The sequence below is a fragment of the Euprymna scolopes genome, chromosome 46 (assembly GCF_053919585.1).
Source record: "Euprymna scolopes isolate OS-2025 chromosome 46, ASM5391958v1, whole genome shotgun sequence".
Classification (NCBI taxonomy): domain Eukaryota; kingdom Metazoa; phylum Mollusca; class Cephalopoda; order Sepiida; family Sepiolidae; genus Euprymna; species Euprymna scolopes.
In genome coordinates, this window is record NC_136527.1 from 113028050 (window position 1) to 113046171 (window position 18122).

Consider the following 18122-nt stretch of genomic DNA (forward strand, 5'->3'; position numbering starts at 1 on the left):
ATACAAATTGTCTCCCTTTTTTTAGCACTATTTAAAGTGTAATTATTAAATAAAAATCTAAATAAAATGTCTTTATTGCTCTATGTCTTATTGAGCACTCTTATATAACTCTGGTTAAATCTTAATGTTTACTTATCCTGTAATAAAATAAACGTTTTATAATATCAGCTCTGTCTAGTTTTGAGCACTATTTTAAAGTGTTATTATTAAGTAAAAATCTAAATAACATGACTTTATTGCTCTATGTCTCATTGATTGAATTGAAATATATATATATATATATATATATATATATATATTTACTTCAATTAATAAAAATAACTTCTAATTATTATATGATCTATATCAAATTGTCTCCCTTGAATATATATATATGTATGTATGTATATATATATATATATATATATTTATTTATTTCAATAAAAAAAACTTCTAATAATTATGTGATCTATATACAAATTGTCTCCCTTGAATATATATATATATATATAGATTATATATATATATATATATGTATTTCAATTAAAAAAATAACTTCTAATAATTATGTGATTTATATATTTACCAATGATTCTTGCATGTGCTCCATAGTTTTATATAGCTGTGTAGTAAATTTAAAAATTGCTTTGTTTAATTATACAAGACGATTTTACTTTAAGAGTGCTCAATGCATTTATAGAGCTTTGGAGTAAGAGTTGGAAACATTTTGGCAATTATTTTAGACAAATCTACTTCCAGAGTGCTCAATATATTAGTAGAGCTAAATAAAACATTTGAGAAACAGATATGGCATTTCAACTGCATAAATTTATTTTAACAGAGTTCAATACATTAGTAGAGCTAAATATAGACTTTCAAAAAACGTATGGCAATTCAGCTACACGAATATACTTAAGAGTGCTCAATACATTAGTAGACGAAAGAATAAAATTCAGAAAACATGAAGAGCTCTGCAGTATGTTTTGAAAACCTAAATGTCAATATGTAAGTATAGATATACTGTAAGTGTTTAATATATATATATACGTATATATATATATATATATATATATATATATATATATATATATATATATATATATATGACAAGTATTTAAAACAAGTTTCTTATTTGAGTGCCTAATATATTTGAGAGCTCTATGGTAACTTTATAAAACATATTTCAAAATTATGTTAGATAAATTGTCTTTGAGAGTGCTCATTTCTAAGTAGAGCTCTGTAGAAAATTTTTGAGACATGTTCAGCAATTTAAGTTCATATGAGTTAATAAATAGAGCTATATAGTGAGTTTTGCAAACTTATATGGCACTTATCCTAGACAAGTTAACTCTTGTAGCTGTGCAATACGTAAGTAGAGTTCTGCATTAGTTTTGGGGTATGGTTCTCACTTTATTAGGGCAATAACTTGGACACATTATACTATGGACAAATCCATTGAGGACAACCAAAGGTAACCTGTTTTTTTCCACTCTGCTGAATAAGACTCATCCGTCTTGGTTCACTCTTGGGACATTAAATCACACAAGGTGAAGAATTAAAAAAAGAATGCAAAAATGTAAATGTCTTTGCAACTCATTCATTTTCACTTTCATAACACAAAAACATCTGTAAAAACTTGATAAAAGAATGCACAAACAATAAAATACAACTTTGCTGTCTTGGAATCTGAAATCAGTAGAAACTTCCCCTACTGAAATTCCTGCACACCTCAAAAAAAAAAAAAAAAAAGAAAGAAAAAAGAATCCTTCCCAATGCAATACTTTTCAAGCAATTACAGTGTCAGACTTGGTACTGCAATGACTCTGTAAACTGAAAAAAATATACATAATAAAAAATGTTAAGCAAAATTGATTCATGTTAACACCTCTCCCAACACCACAGATTAACTACAAAAATACTTGATAAAGCAAGACACAATTACAAATGTGTATGAAAAAAATAAAAATAAAAAAAATCAACCAAGCAATGGCTCATGATTTCCTGGTGTTTGATGGAATGTGAGTAGGCATACAGCCTGGATAATTTTCCAAGGTAAGTGATGATATTCATCATTATTGTCTTTTTGGATTAGTTCAGATATATCTCATAACTATAATTGTTTTATGTATATATTTATATGTCTAGATGTTATGTGTGCTATTTGCATGTTCCCTATAGAAAAAAGCTACATAAAATCTACAAGTGTATTCTGATGTAAAATTAACCAGTAAAAACAATGCTTGTGTTCCTGATATACCAACTATTTCTTATTAGCATATAAGTTGAATCATGAAATGTATCTCCCTTGCCTGTCTCTCTTTATACCTCTGTATTTATCTAGATCTGTCTATCTCCCTTTTCTTATTCTTTATCCCTATTCCCCGTCTTGCTATCCCAGGTAACAGTAGGCGTCGATGAGGCACATCCAGACGCCAACCTACACGGTGCAGAGAAAGGACAGAAAAAAAACTAAGTCCCGATGTGCCTAGCAGATTAAAAGGCATTTTGCTACGCCTACATGCACCCAACATGGCAGTAGGCGTCAATCGGGCACTTCAAGACACTAACTTACACTGTTTTGAACTTAGAAATTTAAATTGAATACTCGTGGACAGGTGTTGGTCTAGTAGCTCCTCATCTACCTATACCAACGTCCCCCCTGTCTGGACTTAGAAATTTTCAATTGAATACATGCTGGGATGCCTTGGTTTATAGGATTCTCATGTACCTATACCTACATCCCCTCTTGTTTAGCCTTAGAAATTTTCAATTGAATACACGTTGAGATGACTTGGTCTATAGGATTCTCATCTACCTATACCAACGTCCCCTCTTGTTTGGACTTAGAAATTTTCAATTGAATACACGTTGAGATGACTTGGTCTATAGGATTCTTATCTACCTATACCAACGTCCCCTCTTGTTTGGACTTAGAAATTTTCAATTGAATACACGCTGAGATGACTTGGTCTATAGGATTCTCATCTACCTATACCTACGTTCCCTCTTGTTTGGACTTAGAAATTTTCAATTGAATACATGCTGAGATGACTTGGTCTATAGAATTCTTATCTACCTATACCAACGTCCCCTCTTGTTTGGACTTAGAAATTTTCAATTGAATACATGCTGAGATGGCTTGGTCTATAGGATTCTCATTTACCTATACCTACGTTCCCTCTTGTTTGGACTTAGAAATTTTCAATTGAATACATGCTGAGATGACTTGGTCTATAGGATTCTTATCTACCTATACAAACGTCCCCTCTTGTTTGGACTTAGAAATTTTCAATTGAATACACGTTGAGATGACTTGGTCTATAGGATTCTTATCTACCTATACCAACGTCCCCTCTTGTTTGGACTTAGAAATTTTCAATTGAATACACGTTGAGATGACTTGGTCTATAGGATTCTTATCTACCTATACCAACGTCCCCTCTTGTTTGGACTTAGAAATTTTCAATTGAATACACGTTGAGATGAGTTGGTCTATAGGATTCTTATCTACCTATAACAACATCCCCTCTTGTTTGGACTTAGAAATTTTCAATTGAATACACGTTGACTTGACTTGGTCTATAGGATTCTTATGTACCTATACCAACGGCCCCTCTTGTTTGGACTTAGAAATTTTCAATTGAATACACGTTGAGATGACTTGGTCTATAGAATTCTTATCTACCTATACCAACGTCCCCTCTTGTTTGGACTTAGAAATTTTCAATTGAATACACGTTGACTTGACTTGGTCTATAGGATTCTTATCTACCTATACTTACGTCCCCTCTTGTTTGGACTTAGAAATTTTCAATTGAATACACGTTGACTTGACTTGGTCTATAGGATTCTCATCTACCTATACTTACGTCCCCTCTTGTTTGGACTTAGAAATTTTCAATTGAATACACGTTGACTTGACTTGGTCTATAGGATTCTCATCTACCTATACTTACGTCCCCTCTTGTTTGGACTTAGAAATTTTCAATTGAATACACGTTGACTTGACTTGGTCTATAGGATTCTCATCTACCTATACCAACGTCCCCTCTTGTTTGGACTTAGAAATTTTCAATTGAATACACGTTGACTTGACTTGGTCTTTAGGATTCTCATCTACCTATACCAACGTCCCCTCTTGTTTGGACTTAGAAATTTTCAATTGAATACACGTTGAGATGACTTGGTCTATAGGATTCTCATCTACCTATACCAACGTCCCCTCTTGTTTGGACTTAGAAATTTTCAATTGAATACACGTTGAGATGACTTGGTCTATAGGATTCTTATCTACCTATACCAACGTCCCCTCTTGTTTGGACTTAGAAATTTTCAATTGAATACACGTTGATATGACTTGGTCTATAGGATTCTCATCTACCTATACCAACGTCCCCTCTTGTTTGGACTTAGAAATTTTCAATTGAATACACGTTGACTTGACTTGGTCTATAGGATTCTCATCTACCTATACCAACGTCCCCTCTTGTTTGGACTTAGAAATTTTCAATTGAATACACGTTGAGATGACTTGGTCTATAGGATTCTCATCTACCTATACCAACGTCCCCTCTTGTTTGGACTTAGAAATTTTCAATTGAATACACGTTGAGATGACTTGGTCTATAGGATTCTTATCTACCTATACCAACGTCCCCTCTTGTTTGGACTTAGAAATTTTCAATTGAATACACGTTGAGATGACTTGGTCTGTAGGATTCTCATCTACCTATACCAACGTCCCCTCTTGTTTGGACTTAGAAATTTTCAATTGAATACACGTTGAGATGACTTGGTCTTTAGGATTCTTATCTACCTATACCAACGTCCCCTCTTGTTTGGACTTAGAAATTTTCAATTGAATACACGTTGAGATGACTTGGTCTGTAGGATTCTTATCTACCTATACCAACGTCCCCTCTTGTTTGGACTTAGAAATTTTCAATTGAATACACGTTGAGATGACTTGGTCTACAGGATTCTTATCTACCTATACCAACGTCCCCTCTTGTTTGGACTTAGAAATTTTCAATTGAATACACGTTGAGATGACTTGGTCTACAGGATTCTTATCTACCTATACCAACGTCCCCTCTTGTTTGGACTTAGAAATTTTCAATTGAATACACGTTGAGATGACTTGGTCTGTAGGATTCTCATCTACCTATACCAACGTCCCCTCTTGTTTGGACTTAGAAATTTTCAATTGAATACACGTTGAGATGACTTGGTCTTTAGGATTCTTATCTACCTATACCAACGTCCCCTCTTGTTTGGACTTAGAAATTTTCAATTGAATACACGTTGAGATGACTTGGTCTGTAGGATTCTTATCTACCTATACCAACGTCCCCTCTTGTTTGGACTTAGAAATTTTCAATTGAATACACGTTGAGATGACTTGGTCTACAGGATTCTTATCTACCTATACCAACGTCCCCTCTTGTTTAGACTTAGAAATTTTCAATTGAATACACGTTGAGATGACTTGGTCTTTAGGATTCTTATCTACCTATACCAACGTCCCCTCTTGTTTGGACTTAGAAATTTTCAATTGAATACACGTTGAGATGACTTGGTTTATAGGATTCTCATCTACCTATACCAACGTCCCCTCTTGTTTGGACTTAGAAATTTTCAATTGAATACACGTTGAGATGACTTGGTTTATAGGATTCTCATCTACCTATAACAACGTCCCCTCTTGCTTGGACTTAGAAATTTTCAATTGAATACATGCTGAGATGACTTGGTCTACAGGATTCTTATCTACCTATACAAACGTCCCCTCTTGCTTGGACTTAGAAATTTTCAATTGAATACACGTTGGGATGACTTGGTCTACAGGATTCTTATCTACCTATACCAACGTCCCCTCTTGTTTGGACTTAGAAATTTTCAATTGAATACACGTTGAGATGGCTTGGTTTATAGGATTCTCATCTACCTATACCAACGTCCCCTCTTGTTTGGACTTAGAAATTTTCAATTGAATACACGTTGAGATGAGTTGGTCTATAGGATTCTTATCTACCTATACCAACGTCCCCTCTTGGTTGGACTTAGAACTTTTCAATTGAATACACGTTGAGATGACTTGGTCTATAGGATTCTTATCTACCTATACCAACGTCCCCTCTTGTTTGGACTTAGAAATTTTCAATTGAATACACGTTGAGATGACTTGGTCTGTAGGATTCTTATCTACCTATACCAACGTCCCCTCTTGTTTGGACTTAGAAATTTTCAATTGAATACACGTTGAGATGACTTGGTCTACAGGATTCTTATCTACCTATACCAACGTCCCCTCTTGTTTGGACTTAGAAATTTTCAATTGAATACACGTTGAGATGACTTGGTCTTTAGGATTCTTATCTACCTATACCAACGTCCCCTCTTGTTTGGACTTAGAAATTTTCAATTGAATACACGTTGAGATGACTTGGTTTATAGGATTCTCATCTACCTATACCAACGTCCCCTCTTGTTTGGACTTAGAAATTTTCAATTGAATACACGTTGAGATGACTTGGTTTATAGGATTCTCATCTACCTATAACAACGTCCCCTCTTGCTTGGACTTAGAAATTTTCAATTGAATACATGCTGAGATGACTTGGTCTACAGGATTCTTATCTACCTATACAAACGTCCCCTCTTGCTTGGACTTAGAAATTTTCAATTGAATACACGTTGGGATGACTTGGTCTACAGGATTCTTATCTACCTATACCAACGTCCCCTCTTGTTTGGACTTAGAAATTTTCAATTGAATACACGTTGAGATGGCTTGGTTTATAGGATTCTCATCTACCTATACCAACGTCCCCTCTTGTTTGGACTTAGAAATTTTCAATTGAATACACGTTGAGATGAGTTGGTCTATAGGATTCTTATCTACCTATACCAACGTCCCCTCTTGGTTGGACTTAGAACTTTTCAATTGAATACACGTTGAGATGACTTGGTCTATAGGATTCTTATCTACCTATACCAACGTCCCCTCTTGTTTGGACTTAGAAATTTTCAATTGAATACACGTTGAGATGACTTGGTCTGTAGGATTCTTATCTACCTATACCAACGTCCCCTCTTGTTTGGACTTAGAAATTTTCAATTGAATACACGTTGAAATGACTTGGTCTACAGGATTCTTATCTACCTATACCAACGTCCCCTCTTGTTTGGACTTAGAAATTTTCAATTGAATACACGTTGAAATGACTTGGTCTACAGGATTCTTATCTACCTATACCAACGTCCCCTCTTGTTTGGACTTAGAAATTTTCAATTGAATACACGTTGAAATGACTTGGTCTACAGGATTCTTATCTACCTATACCAACGTCCCCTCTTGTTTGGACTTAGAAATTTTCAATTGAATACACGTTGAGATGACTTGGTCTATAGGATTCTTATCTACCTATACCAACGTCCCCTCTTGGTTGGACTTAGAACTTTTCAATTGAATACACGTTGAGATGACTTGGTCTATAGGATTCTTATCTACCTATACCAACGTCCCCTCTTGTTTGGACTTAGAAATTTTCAATTGAATACACGTTGAGATGACTTGGTCTGTAGGATTCTTATCTACCTATACCAACGTCCCCTCTTGTTTGGACTTAGAAATTTTCAATTGAATACACGTTGAAATGACTTGGTCTACAGGATTCTTATCTACCTATACCAACGTCCCCTCTTGTTTGGACTTAGAAATTTTCAATTGAATACACGTTGAAATGACTTGGTCTACAGGATTCTTATCTACCTATACCAACGTCCCCTCTTGTTTGGACTTAGAAATTTTCAATTGAATACACGTTGAAATGACTTGGTCTACAGGATTCTTATCTACCTATACCAACGTCCCCTCTTGTTTGGACTTAGAAATTTTCAATTGAATACACGTTGAGATGACTTGGTCTACAGGATTCTTATCTACCTATACCAACGTCCCCTCTTGTTTGGACTTAGAAATTTTCAATTGAATACACGTTGAAATTACTTGGTCTATAGGATTCTCATTTACCTATACCAACGTCCCCTCTTGTTTGGACTTAGAAATTTTCAATTGAATACACGTTGAGATGACTTGGTCTACAGGATTCTTATCTACCTATACCAACGTCCCCTCTTGTTTGGACTTAGAAATTTTCAATTGAATACACGTTGAGATGACTTGGTCTATAGGATTCTTATCTACCTATACCAACGTCCCCTCTTGTTTGGACTTAGAAATTTTCAATTGAATACACGTTGAGATGACTTGGTCTTTAGGATCCTTATCTACCTATACCAACGTCCCCTCTTGTTTGGACTTAGAAATTTTCAATTGAATACACGTTGAGATGACTTGGTCTACAGGATTCTCATCTACCTATACCAACGTCCCCTCTTGTTTGGACTTAGAAATTTTCAATTGAATACACGTTGAGATGACTTGGTCTTTAGGATTCTTATCTACCTATACCAACGTCCCCTCTTTTTTGGACTTAGAAATTTTCAATTGAATACACGTTGACTTGACTTGGTCTATAGGATTCTTATCTACCTATACCAACGTCCCCTCTTGTTTGGACTTAGAAATTTTCAATTGAATACACGTTGAGATGACTTGGTCCATAGGATTCTCATCTACCTATACCAACGTCCCCTCTTGTTTGGACTTAGAAATTTTCAATTGAATACACGTTGACTTGACTTGGTCTATAGGATTCTCATCTACCTATACCAACGTCCCCTCTTGTTTGGACTTAGAAATTTTCAATTGAATACACGTTGACTTGACTTGGTCTATAGGATTCTTATGTACCTATACCAACGGCCCCTCTTGTTTGGACTTAGAAATTTTCAATTGAATACATGCTGAGATGGCTTGGTCTATAGAATTCTAATCTACCTATACCAACGTCCCCTCTTGTTTGGACTTAGAAATTTTCAATTGAATACACGTTGAGATGACTTGGTCTGTAAGATTCTTATCTACCTATACCAACGTCACCTCTTGTTTGGACTTAGAAATTTTCATTTGATTACACGTTGACTTGACTTGGGCATGTAGCATCCTATCTTGTGTGAACTTAGAAATTGTCCATTACAATCAAATACAGAAATTGTACCTCCCACGTGACGTCTGTGTATGACTTTTTTTTGTTATAATGCAACTTTTATAAAATTGAAAGGGTTATGTATTAATTTTAGCTAGAAGTAATGCATACTTTAGAAGAAAAAAAAATTTTGAGTTCAGATAATATGCAAATATAATTTGGGAAATTAATCTATATATATAAAAGTCTATATATAAAAGTGAACGTATCTGTGTGTGTGTCTGTCTGTCTATGTGTCTGTGTACATTTCCCTACGCAATAATTCTGTTAATTTTTAGTCTACCGACTCGAAATTAGATATACAGGGTACTGAGATTTGGGAAAATCTAGGTGATCGGTGTCGGCCGGAAATTTGACTGTTAAGGGGTAGAAGTTCAACGATTTGACTCTTGAGAACTCTACTAAACTCCTTCGACAATTTTGGGTCTAAACACTTGAAATTTTAGATATAGGTTCCTTGGACATGGATCTCACTTAATAATTTGATTTGAGCCCAAAACAATAAATGTTAAGGGGTCATAATAGGGGTCAAAGTTTAAAAATATTGACCTTTTTTTTTTTACTCAGCATACACCTCCAAACACCCGGGCAACGCCGGCCACCCATGCTAGTATTATATAACTTTGTCACATTAAATAAAATAGTTGAAGAAATAATTCATTTTTTTCCTCACAATTCTTACTAAAATAGAGATGCCTCCCTTAAAATAAGGAGTTTTTATTCTGCAAAATTTAATAATTTTTTTTTCTTTGTTTTGGTTTGTTTGCCTCGTTTTGTGAAAGGTCGGGGTGTTTATTCCGAAAGCCGTTCTTAACATGGGGAGGTTGGCTCAACCTCCCCATGTTAAGAACGGCTTTATTTGAACATTGAAAAACATCTGAGTTAGCGTGTTTTTTTTTAATCCCTGTTTAAAAAAATATTTTATTTAAAAAGGACATGGAATATAAGTATAAATATGGATAAATTCTTAACAATGAAGAATGGAATTACCCATTGAATAGTATTTTTTATAGGCTAATGATTTTTTTCTAATTTATATATATATATATGTATATTATAATCGAAGTAAGTAAAATTTCGTTGATTTTCTTTTAAATCTTCTTTAAAGAAAACCGATTTAAAAAAAAATATTGCATAATTTGCTATTAAACCTGTTATTTTTATTCAATTGAAAAAAAAATAGGGTTTGAATTACATTTTTCAAGTAGTTATAAGCTTGGAAAGATAGTATGTTGAATTATTCAAGTTCTTATCACGCATTTTTAATGGTGGCTTCTGATACACCTAGAGGTTGAGGTGCTTATAATGCGCCTGTGGCACGTCGTAAAAATTGACCGAAAAAACTGCTACAAATGTAAAAATTACAACCGCACGAATCTAACACCAAATTCTCTAGAAATTCGTTTTATTTTATTTTCCAGAAAATATTGTCGATGGAATTGATTTATATCAGCGTTTCACCTTCCAGGCTGTGTTAGCTGCGCCCTTCGCAGTGGATACTTTCTTTCTGCTCAGGTACCAGAATCTTTATGCTTGTGTATTAATATAAGTATTTATTTTTTTCAATCTAATACAAAAACGGCTATATGATTGTCTATCTGTCTGTCTCCAAGTCGCAGAGCGGCATTTGGGGCCTCATACGATTGGATTTTTTACAAACCGTTCTTTTATTTTCAATCAATTTTCACCCCAAACAAGGCACAGTGCCACTTTAAAGTAGGGGGCTACTATCGGGGACATAAGTGACAGGGGTACTATATAGGGAGTTGGGCAGCAAGATGTCGGTTCACGTTACACTTGAACTTCTGCATGACAGTACAGTTGGGGAAGCAGGGACCCGGAAGGGAATTCCAAAGTCTAGCGGTTCTCGGGAAGAAATGACTGGAGTAGAAGGCTCTCTTACATCTAGAGATCTCTACTTTGAAGGGGTGGGACTTAGTTGCTTGTCAAGTTTGTCAAGGGTAGTCACGTCGAGGAGGTACAAGTGCTTGTAGTTCGTCAGAGCATTCACCATAAAAGTACATGTAGAAAAGGCAGAGGGATGCAACATTTCGTCGATGGGACAGAGGCTGAAGCTTAGATGACAGTTCATGATTTATCAGGTTGGCGACTCTCTTTTGAACCCTGTCCAGGAGTGAGAGACAAGCAGCTGATGCACCGGGCCAAATGTGACAACAGTACTCCATATATGGGCGAATGGTGGCCTTAAGAGGTACAGGATACTTTCAGGCGTAAGTAGTTTTCTAGCACGGTAGAGGGATCCCACCTTCTTTGCAGCAGCCTTTTATGGGTCCTTAGCCATTTAAAATAGTTTTTAAGGGGTCAAAAATGAGTCAAAATTAAAAAAAACGTTAAACATTTTGTACATTCGTCTTTATTTATTTTTAATCAGTTCATATGAGTGTCACGTTGGTACAGTGGTAACGTCGCCAGCTTTGAATGACACAGTTTCGGCTTTGTACATTTAATGAAATTATATATAATTTCATACATCTAATATATAAACTGTTATATGTCTGTCTGTCTGTCGGTCTGTCTGCCTGTTTCCATATTTTCAAACTCTATCTCCTCCGAAACTAAAAGTCGCAGAGCAGCCCTAGAGGCCTCGAATGATTGTGTTTTCTACGGGCCGTTCTTTTATGAATCTGTTAAAATTGTTTTTAAGGGGTCAAATTGATTGAAAAAAATTGTTAAACATTTTGTACATTCATCTTAGTTTATTTTTAATTGGTTTATATGTGTGTCACGTTGGTACAGTGGTAACGTCACCAGCTTTGAATTATAAAGTTTCGGTTTCGATTCTAGCTGATGGCACCCAAACACTTTTTTTTTACTTTTGAAATCATGACTCTATGATAATGTATACGAAATGTGGACAAATTAAAATATCATATTTAAACGTGTTTTACGCAAATTACCCCCAACTGCTAGTAATCTATATATTAATACCGTACTACCTTTAATGTACGTACGTATGTGTGTCACGGTTTCCAGATTATACATCATTTGATTGGGAGATCCTATTTATTAAAAAGGAGGCTAGAAGGTGATAACATATTACGAAAATTAAATTAGTAACATATAGATATGCTAATTTAATGTTTGTAGTATGTTGTCACCTTCTATATACCTCTTCTTTAATAAATAGGATCTCCCGACCACCGAAGATGCTATGTAAAAAAAAAATCGTCCAGACTAATGGATGAATGAATGCCACTAAGTAAGACACTTTATCAAAGCAATAACTCTTATCCCCGAGTGGCCTCCGGGCCTTGATAAGTGGTGACAACCATGTAAAAAAAAATCAATAAAAAAATGATGTTGCTTTTGGGCTGTATTTGGACTTCTAGCTAGGATCCAAATGTAGTATCTATTTTGTCTGAAGATGGTATAGTTATATCGTGGGGTTTCCGTTCGCACCGGGTGTCCATACAATCCATACAATGAAAATATGTCACATACTGCTATAAGGATATTAGAGATAAACCGTAATAACCAGATATATTCTGACACTACATTAACCAGATTACTTAGATAAATACTTTTACAGTTTTAAAAAAAGGGCTACAATAATATCGCAGGCTCCTCATTCACACTGAACGTCTACATAATGCCCAGCAGCAATATATTACATAGTTACATTTCAAATATAGAAATGTTATTGTATGCAAGACAAAGAATACAGTATAGTAAAATATATTTCCTTAACCCATGAGTTTTCGATGTTTATACATCTCCTCCGAGGAAAAATATTAGCAAAAATTTTACTATATTGTATTCTTTGTCTTGCATGCAATAAAATTTCTATATTTGAAATTTAACTTTTTCAAATCACAAATTTTAAATTCCTAAATTATGATTTATTTGCTCTATCTAGTATATTGAGCAATTTTATTTAACTGGGATAGTCTTATATAAAATATTACACCCAATAATATTTTGTCAGACCGATAATCACTGGATTTGCACACCAGTAGATTTATTGTATTTCATTATTCTGAATAATTATATATATAATATAAACACGTTACCTTTCTCGTTGTAATGATGAACACAGAAGACGCAGATACAAAACCACATGATGATACGTTTATTTCTTCTTCGACCGGTCGGACATGATTTTGTATTTCAGGGATTCAAAGTTGTTACATGGTAATCTCTAAACCCCCCCTGTATGTATATATATATATATATATATATATATATATATATATATATACACTTACATATACGAAACGCTCTCATCCATCTAAAATATGTTGTATATTTGCACTGATTAACCTCTTGATAATCATACGTTATTTTTGTCAATTTTTTTTTTTAAATTGGAAATCCCTGTTAGTCTAAAAGGAATTTTAATTTTATTTCAGTGGGATTTTGGTCACCTACTTTTTTTTGGAAAATTATTATCGCAAAGGAAACATTGGGTTAAAGACGGTGATTCTCATGTATGTACGGCGTTATCTCAGGTAAGTCTAGTTTTTAATTAGCAGGACCCATGTCCCGGCGTTGCCCTGGGGGATTTTTTAAGTGTTTTTTTTGTTGTATTTTTAACATTAGATAACGTAAACTGCTAAAAGATGCCGTCATTCAAAACATGGGGTCCCTCTCTTCCCATTTAAAAAATTGGAGGCTTCTTCGTTATAAGAGCGAAATTTGAAAATCGAAATATTGGATTTCAATTTATTGAGATTGTCGAACTGACTTCCTCATCTTGGTTGTTATAGTCACAACGTTTCGGCCGTTTTGCCCTCCGGCCTTCATCATCTCACATGTCTAAAACCCCATTCGGTAACAGCATAATGAGTGTCCCCTTTTCCTTTCCAGACTGACCCCTTGTTATGCGGTGATCCTCATGGTCTATACTTTTATTCTTCCGAATCTGTTTGAGGGGCCATATTGGCAGTCTGACTTCAGCGAGATCTGCCAGAGTCGATGGTGGACAAACTTACTCTACATCAACAACATCTTCAAGCTGGAAGATGGGGTAATTTTCTCTCTTTTTGTTTATCTTTTCTCAGCTTTTTTTTTTCGTTAGAACGATCAAATAAAAAAAATCAGTGCTTCTACAGTTTATCGCCGAAACTGGAGACGCCATTTTATTTCGAGTACCTGCCGATTAGAATCAGAGGGAGAAATCGGCAGAATTGCCGTTTAGTTGTGCAAATAGCCTCGAAGCCTAGGTACTTGTACAGTTTAATCAAGACATTAAAAAAATGAAAATATCGAGAAAAGTTTACATTGTACGTATCCGTTATGGAATGAAACTTTGTTTATATTTACGTGATTATTAAAAATATGATCCCATAATTAAAGAGATCATGTGGTAACGCGTTGCCGCCAACGTCTACCATTGTTTTATTCAGCCCCGTACATCGAAAAGAGGTAAGTATTCAAAATTTATCTATTTTGATCTATTTTTATGGTTCTGCTGAAATCATGTTCTTTCCGAAAAAGATATAGATTTGTCTCGTTTTGCCCCAAGTAATGGGGTAAGACGGGACAATACAGTTAGCTGAATAAATCATCTGTATTTCTTTTGAAAATAATTTCTCATCTTTTTTTTTTTTTGTTGTTGTGGCATTGTTTTCCTATACTTTGAATGTTCAGTTTTCGTTAAATATGTGAGGGGAAATAGTTTTTTTTAGGTATTTTACCCCCCTCCCCCTTACCCATATTTCAATGTTTCGAAAACTAAACAACATTTAGGTCAATACAAATGCAACATTTTATAAAGCTAAAGTGTTTAAATAATTAAAAAGTACATATATATATATATATTGAGATTGTCGGACTGACTTCCTCATCTTGGTTGTTATAGTCACAACGTTTCGGCCGTTTTGCCCTCTGGCCCTCATCAGGTGTTTTGTATCGAACTGGGGAACCGTTTGTTAGGAGTCTCGAACCCAACCCTTTATTATTATTACGGGGGTACCGTGTTCGGACTCCAGCTAGGCTCTGGGACATAGTCACTGATTCCCTGTTTTGAATGTTACTTTCCACTGCCTTCGTTCAGGATTGAACTCAGCACCTTTAAGTAATTGTAAACTTTGATACAACGTCTAGGACCACTCGGTCATATGTCACTAGGACAATTCTTAGTTGGTTTTTGTTAATGTTAAACCTATGTTGTTATTCAAGGTTTTCTCTCTCTATTAGAGGTATCCAAAGTACATTCAGCTCTACGCTTGGTTTGCTCAGTAGGTTGTTATGTATTTTAAACGGCTCTCTTTGTGTTTGGAAATCGCCAAAATGAGTGACGTGGAGTCGGCGTCCAAAGTGGGGAGCCGACTTTGGCGCCTAAAAGAAGTGGCGCCAAAGCCGGCAAGAGGGGAGATAGAACTGGGGGGGGGGATGGTGAGGTTGGTTGATCCGTCTCGTCTCTGTTGTAAATTTTAAATGATTTTTCTCTCGGCCAACATCTTTTATCATGGTTACTCCTTTAAATTTGTATTTACTTAAACCCAATTTTAAAACATTTTTTAAATCATATCAAAAATACAAAAAAGATAACAATATTAATAAAATGTCATTTGTGTCGAGGGATTTGAGATTTTGATCTTGGCTAAAAGGCCAAGAAAAGCTTAAAAAGCTAAGAACAGCATCTATTAACAACAGACCTTTGATCTTAACCAAAAAGGCCAAGCACAAAAGTGTTACGGACAGACAGACGGAGTGACTTATAGAGTCGCTTTCATGCGACTAAAAATCTATTTTTATCGAAATGCTACAAACACAAGGGTTTGCTCTTAGTTAGCAGGTTTTGTTTGTTTGTTTGTTCTTTCAATTCTTTACTAAATATTTTTGTTGTTTTGCTATTTTTTTATTTTCAGTGTATGTTTTGGACTTGGTATTTGGCGAATGATATGCAATTTTTCATCATATCTCCCATAATCCTTTGCCAGTTTATTTTGTGAGTACACAATAAAGTTTGTATGAAACTTTTCTTTAAGATGGAGGTCATTTGAAAATAATTCTGATCCTGACAAAGTATATTTTGGAAGAAATAAAAGCGATTTACATTTTTTTCTTCATAATGATATGCTAAAACTATCAATAAGAAAAACTACCTAACCAGAATCAAGTATTTTTTGTATGTCCGGCAAAGGCTTTTTGGAGGAGGACGAGGTGGGGGGAGGGTTCTCGGATGAGAGTTTTACTATTCTTTAAAACTTTTTATATACCGTGTAGATTGTAATATTTTTTAACACCTCAAACCTGAACCTATATATATATATATATATATATATATATATATATATATGATTAGTTTTTTTAAAGAAATTCAGCAGAGTGCTCAATTAAAAGGAAAATCCGAAATATAAGAGCGTTTTTATATTTTGTGTACAGAATGTTAGATGAGACAAGTCATTGGTACCGTCGGTTTCAAGCCCAATAGTTAGGACCGTTTAAGATATCCATATCAAACTCTCTTCAGCCAATGCTCGTCTCTGTTTGATATGGATATCTTAAACTCGTAACTATCGGGCTTGAAACCGACGGTACCAATGACTTGTCTCATCTAACAACTTTCTGTACACAATATATATATATATGTGTGTGTGTGTGTGGCCTTGTAGAGGTACAGGATACTCTCAGGTGTGAGTAGTCTTCTAGCACGATAGAGGGAGCCCATCTTACTTGCAGCAGCCTTCGCAATGTCCTCGATGTATTTGTATTTTCATTTAGTTGTATCATCTCTATAATTATTAATTAATGAAAAATATATAAGGTGTATATAAATATATGTATAAAATTGAAAAAATAATATAATCACACCTCATCCGATATGTATTGTCCAGATATGTACATTTTTTAGATATATTATACATTACCCACGTCGTTCTGGATATTTTCTATTATATATATATATATATATATATATATATATATATATATATATATAAGTTTATATATTTGCATATCCGTATGTGTGTGAATGTAATCGCAAGTGCTCGGATGAGCTCCAATCTTTGGTCCCCCTTGCCAAACTTTCACGAAAAACACTCATCTAACTGAAACCAATATCAATATCTCTTTATCTGTGCCTTAACCTAAATGTAGATTCCATGAACAAAGCTTCTTTCTTAGAACTGCACACCTGTGGAACTGTCTTCCGTTTGCCTGCTTTCCAACTGACTACAATATGTCGTCTTCAAGTCCAATGTAAACAAGTTCTTGATGGTTAAGTAATCCAATTTACCAAATTTCCACTATTAACGATTACTACAATATTGTCCCATTGACTACTGTACACTCTTTAACCCTTATCCTTGAGTGGCCTCCAGGCCTTGATAAGTGGTGACTCCTATTGTAATATTTTTGGTATCTAATGGGATATGCTCACTGAAAGTTGGGATATTCTATTGACAAATGCTGCCGATTAGAACTGACGAATCAAATTAATTCACGTTCTGTTACCAACCAATCAGAAACCAGAATTTCTCCATAAAAATTGAATCATTTAGCATACCAACACATAATTTTTTCGTGTCAACATGAGAAGGATCTTTTGTTCTTTTGCTTTTAAAATCATAAAGTCCAGGACTTGTACAGAACAGCTACCCATTGAAAATTTTTCATATCCAGGACTTGTACAGAATAGCTAGCCATCGGAAACTCTTCTGAAATTAAACATGGCTTCCAATTCAAGAAGTAATGTTCTTGTTTTTTCAGTATTGCGTTAATTTTATAAACAATTTTATTTATTTATTTTTTAGGCTTCCATCTTTTGCGTTCCTGACAATCGTCATGATGTTCAGTGCTTACATCGTCTCTAGTGTGATTCTTTGGCAACGATTACCAGACCCAAGCGCACAGTAAGGAGATTTTTTTTTTACTACGATATTATGCCCTTGATTACTGTACACTCAATAACACTTACCCTCGAATGGCCTCCGGGCCTTGATAAGTGGTGACTCCTACATAAAAAAAAAGAGTAGAAAAATAATTATTAATATAAAAAGAAATTTGTCAAATGGAGCGAAATTACTATATTACGCTTACTAAAAGAAAAAACAACAGATGTAG